The following is a 6,000-nucleotide window of genomic DNA, read 5'->3' as shown; positions in this document are numbered from 1 at the left end:
TTCCCGGTGTCAATGATGCACTGCGAGTGCTGGTTGGAGGAGCACTTTCTGGCAAATCCACATGCCTCCAGTCATGCACAAACCCTGTACCAGACCTTGCCACGCCAACATTTTCACTTGCCCCACGAGATGCATCCTCCTCCCCTAATTAATCATCCCCATCATCCTCCTCCTCCTCTTCTTCCTCCACCTCATCCAGGAGAGGTCCCTGAGCAGACAATGGCTGAATGTCATCAAGGATTCCCTCCTCCTCTTCCTCCTCATCAACATTGGCTGCAGAAGCCTGCTCCTTAAGGTGCGTCAAAGTTTGCATGAGCAGACGCATAAGTGGGATGCTCATGCTTAGGATGGCGTCGTCTGCGCGTACCAGCTGTGTGCATTCCTCAAAACACTGAAGGACTTTACAGAGGTCTTTCAGCTTTGACCACTGCACACCTGTCAACTCCATGTCTGCTCTCAAAGTGCCTGGCCGTGTATCCTCCCACAAATGCATTATGGCCTGCCTCTGCTCGCACAGCCGCTCCACCATGTGCAGGGTGGAGTTCCACCTTGTTGCAATGTCGATAATGAGGCGGTGGTTGGGAAGGTGGAGCAATCGCTGCAGCTTCTGCATACGAACGGAGTGTACAGGCGACCGGCGGATGTGCGCGCACAGTCTTCGCACCTTCTGGAGCAGGGCTGTTAACTCCGGATAATTTTTGAGGAAGTACTGCACCACCAGGTTCAAGGTGTGAGCCAAGCAAGGTATGTGGCTGAGTTTTGAAAGGGCTATGGCTGCCACAAAATTACGGCCGTTATCACTAACTACCTTGCCTGCCTCAAGATGCACACTGCCCAGCCATGACTCAGTTTGTCGCTTCAAGTACTCGGCCAGCACCTCGGCGGTGTGTCTGTCGCCCAAACACATCATCTGCAACACAGCCTGCTGACGCTTTCCACTAGCTGCTCGATAGGGGGACACCTCGTGTGCAGCAGTGGCAGCTGCAGATGGAGTGCTCGTACGACTGCGCTCTGTGGACGAGCTTTCGCTTCTGGAGGAGGAGGAGGAGGAGGATGAGGGTTGAACGCCTACAGCCAACTGTTTCCTATACCGTGGGCTAGGCAGCACTGTCCCACCACCGCTGTCCCCTGTGGACCCTGCATCCACCACATTAACCCAGTGCGCAGTGATGGACACGTAACGGCCCTGGCCATGCCGACTGGACCATGCATCAGTTGTGAGGTGCACCTTTCCGCTCACTGACTGCTTGAATGCATGGACAATGCGGTCTTTCACATGATGGTGGAGGGCTGGGATGGCTTTGCGAGAGAAGAAGTGGCAACTGGGTAGGTCATAGCGTGGTACTGCATAGGCCATGAGTTTGCGGAAAGCTGTGCTTTCCACCAACCGAAAGGGCATCATCTCAAACGAGATTAGTTTGGCAATGTGGGCGTTCAAACCCAGTGTGCGCGGATGAGAGACTGAGTACTTTCTTGACCTACTCATAGTGTCTGGGAGGGTGAGCTGGACTTGAGAGCTGCATATGGTGGAAGTAGCGGTGGACAGGGCGGACTGAGAGAGGGTTGATGATGGTGATGGAGTTGGTGTTCTTTCTGATGGCCTAGAATCAGTCTTTCGTTGATATAACAGTGGGATTCCCTGACTGCTGTGGCCTTGCAACGACACCTCAACATTTGCTGCTGTGCTAACCGGTGGGCTTACAGTGGGGGAAACAATGTAGCATTGCTGACTACCTTCGTTGTGATCAGTTGCACATGTGGCACTTGAGGTTTGGTGTTGTGTCCACGCTTGCAAGTGCATGCTGGTTAAATGTCTAAGCATGCAACTGGTATTCAAATTTTTCAGATTTTTCCCTCGGCTAAAGGTCTTTGCGCACTTCTTACAGATAACCTTGGCCTGTTCATGAGGATTTTGTTCAAAAAAGTGCCACACTGCACTCTTCCTACTTTGGCAGACATTTTGCGGCCTAGCACGCTGTAATGTTTTGACCCTCTGGACAAGCTGTCCAGCAACTCTTTTGATTTTTGGAACCTGTCTTTGGAGTGCTTCGGGCCTGCCAGATAACAGCTGTTGCGATGTCGCTGTCTGCTGTGGATGCTCCTCATCTGAGCTATTGGAAGCAGCACCCTCTTCCCCCAATGGATGCCAATCTGGGTCAACAACTGGGTCATCCATCACCTCCTCTTCAATGTCATGTGCACCTTCCTCTGTGTCACCGTGTATGGTGGTATAGTGTGCGGGAAGCGGCACCTGAGTCTCATCAGGGTCAGAATCTGGCTCTGTACACTGCGAGGACAATGTAGTGCTCTGAGTGAATGTACCAGCAGAATCATCCATCAGCGGCTGTGCATCAGTGCACTCCATGTCAGATTCATCTTGACCTGGGTAATTCACCATTTGACTTGATAATCCAGGCATGGTATGTGAAAACAGCTCCATGGAGTAATCAGTAGTATGGCCTGCGTCATCCTTCAATCTTGGTTGGGGTGAAGGACACAAGGAAAGGTGTGGTTCATGAACATGAGCCTCCAATGACGACTCAGTGCTTTTACTTTTTACAACTGAAGAAGAGGAGGCGATAGAGCTGGAGGCTGAGTCAGCAATGTAAGACAAAACTTTTTCCTGATGCTCTGGCTTTAAAAGCGGTTTGCCAACTCCTAGAAAACTAAGCCTTCGAAGCCTTATGGAGCCAGACGATGACGCAGGCTCAACACCTCCTGCATTCGGTCCTATTTTGCTCTTGCCACTACCATCAGATCCACCACCAACACCATCATTACCAGCTGCCAACCCCCGCCCAATTCCACGGCCTCTTCCACCAGCCTTCCTCATTTTTGGTAGAAATGTAGACAAAATCCAACAAACTATATAGTAATGTAAAACAAGGTACAAGGTGTCTATAGGACAGGGGAGATTTTGAATTTCTGCTCACACTAGTGGACACTGGACACTTTTGGATTGTGTGAGGCCCACTGAATATCTGAGCGCTATGTCACAGGCTCGATGGCACAGCTGTGACCAAAGTGACTAGAGGATAAGGGAGATTTTGAATTTCTGCAGACACTGGACACTTTTGGATTGTGTGAGGCCCACTGAATATCTGAGCGCTATGTCACAGGCTCGATGGCACAGCTGTGACCAAAGTGACTAGAGGATAAGGGAGATTTTGAATTTCTGCAGACACTTGTGGACACTGGACACTTTTGGATTGTGTGAGGCCCACTGAATATCTGAGCGCTATGTCACAGGCTCGATGGCACAGCTGTGACCAAAGTGACTAGAGGATAAGGGAGATTTTGAATTTCTGCAGACACTTGTGGACACTGGACACTTTTGGATTGTGTGAGGCCCACTGAATATCTGAGCGCTATGTCACAGGCTCGATGGCACAGCTGTGACCAAAGTGACTAGAGGATAAGGGAGATTTTGAATTTCTGCAGACACTTGTGGACACTGGACACTTTTGGATTGTGTGAGGCCCACTGAATATCACAGCGCTATGTCACAGGCAGAAATTGGCTAGTGTATCACAAACTACAAGGTGTATGTAGAATTGGGCAGAGTAGGAATCTCCCTAGAGTGCAGGTCTGTAAGAACGGAACATGTCCTCGACTTATTCTCACAGAGTGACACAGATAGCTTCACTGTGGCTGTGATAACAGCCGTTACACGGTACTGTGTGAGGAGCGTACACCGCTGTATGGTGTGAAAAAATGCACGCTCAGTACCTCAGCAGGACAAAAAAAAAAATTGGGATTGCTTTTAAAAAAGCAGTTTGCAGCTCAGTACCTCAGCAGGACAAAAAAAAAAATTGGGATTGCTTTTAAAAAAGCAGTTTGCAGAGCAGTGGGTAAACAGCAATGCAGCTGTCAGTAAGCCTTAGAAGGCAGCCCAACAACCAACACCACTGATACACCACAATATAGCCTCCCCTTGCACTGCACACACAGTGACTGGTGTGTTGTACAGGCACAATCGCTAGCAGCAGAAGCAGTTTTTTTTTCTTCTTCCCTGCCTAACACTCTCCCTACAGAATCAGCAGCAACCTCTCCCTATGCTAAGATCGGCAGAAGTAAGATGGCGGTCGGCGTGCACGCCCTTTTATACCCCTTGTGACGCCCACCAAAGCAAGCCAATCACTTGCATGCCCTTCTGAAAGATGGTGGTGACCCGTGTCTATGTCATCACGTTGCCCACAGTGTCCGTGGATCCTGATTGGCTGAAAAAGAGCGCAAAACAAACTTTTGAAATGCGACTTTGGCGCGTAAGTCGCCGACCTTTGAAATTTTTCGACCTGTTTCGCTCAACTCTAGTTAACACACCCTCATTGGGTTTCCTTCTGGGTTAAAAAAGACATGTTAATGTTTTGGAAGTTTTTTTACATTGTTCACATTGCAAAACAGGAAGTTGCAAGAGGAGTGAGGGGATCATTTGATTTATTTATTTGTTGGAATAATGCATATTGATCTGTATGTATTGCAACAACTACTACTGTACTGTTTTATATATTGTGCATATTGTAAGATTGTTAACAAAGCTCAGTGACAAGAAAAAAAACAGACAGGATGCCCCCTCCTTCTCTTCCCTTCTTGTTGTTGTAATGCTCCCATGCTGCAAGCCACAGCAGATACCAGACTGATCACATTTCATGCTGTAAGCTGTTCAACCTGGATTTGAATAAATCTACATTCTGTGTTGCTGACTCTGGATGTTACGCAGATTAATCCGCTGCTAACAGGTTGTGGGCCCAGAGTCCTAGATTCCCAGATCCCCAGAGCACAGAGAAAAGAAAAGAAAGGAAGACAGCAAAGATGGCCACCAGCAGCAGCAACTCCATGAAGTTTACAGTACCAAGTCTCACTACCAGAATTATCAATCCTGGAAATTCAAAGTGAAAATGCTGCTGATAAGAGAAGGTACGTGGAAATACACACAGGAGCCTAAACCTGACCCAGTATCACAGGAGTGGATAGAGATGGATCAGAAAGCACAAAGTACCATATCACTCAGTATAGATGATGATGATCAGATTGTGCATGTGTGTAAAAGTGAAACTGCAAGAGAAATGTGGGAGCAGCTGCAAAAGGTGCATGAGAGGATAAATTTAAGCAATAAACTTTATCTCATGAGAAAATTGTACCAGTCTAAACTACAGAATGGCCAGGATATGCAGGACTACATAACAAGCATTCTAGAGATTGTAGAACGCCTGAGAGGCATTGGGGAAGATTTGAAGGACTTTCATGTAGCCGCATTACTGCTTAGTGGTCTTCCAGAAAACTATGACACGCTTGTAACCGCACTAGATGCGCGCCCAGATGATGAGCTTACAGATGAATATAAGCGGAAAGCGGAAGGTGTAAACAGCAGGACATGCGATGCAGAATCTGCTTTACAGACACAAAATCTAAATGATAACAGAAAGCACCTAAAAGAAACACGTGAATGTTTTGTTTGCAAGAAATCAGGACATTTGAAAGCCGACTGCAGAGTCTGGAAAGCTAGAATGAATCAGCTGAAAAAGCAAAGCAGTCTTCAAAGGGTTAAAAGTGCTGTGTCTGCAGAAAATGATTCTGTGAATACTGAAACTGCATTTACTGTCAGTGTACAGTAAATACATCAAAGCATGCATGGTGTATAGACTCTGGAGCAACTAGTCACATGACTAATAACAGAGACTTCTTTTCTAAGCTTAACCAAACTAAGTCAGAGAAAGTGATTATGGCTAATGGTCAGTACATGACTTCACAAGGTATAGGAGATGGTTATATTGATTGTCAAATCTCACCAACACAAAGCAAGAAGATCCCAGCAAAAGATGTGCTCTATGTGCCTAGTCTTGAGAGTAATTTACTATCTGTGAAGAAACTCACAAAACAAGGAAATTAAGTTACATTTAAGCATGATAGCTGCATCATCTCAAAAGAGGGCCACACACTAGCTGAAGGAAAAATCACAAATGAACTTTACCAGCTTAAATGCAAAGAGTGTGTGTATAC

This window comes from Dendrobates tinctorius, unplaced genomic scaffold, assembly GCF_039654945.1.
Source record: "Dendrobates tinctorius isolate UK_male_01 unplaced genomic scaffold, ASM3965494v1 ptg000086l, whole genome shotgun sequence".
NCBI lineage: Eukaryota > Metazoa > Chordata > Amphibia > Anura > Dendrobatidae > Dendrobates > Dendrobates tinctorius.
Note: the sequence above shows the minus strand (reverse complement) of the source record.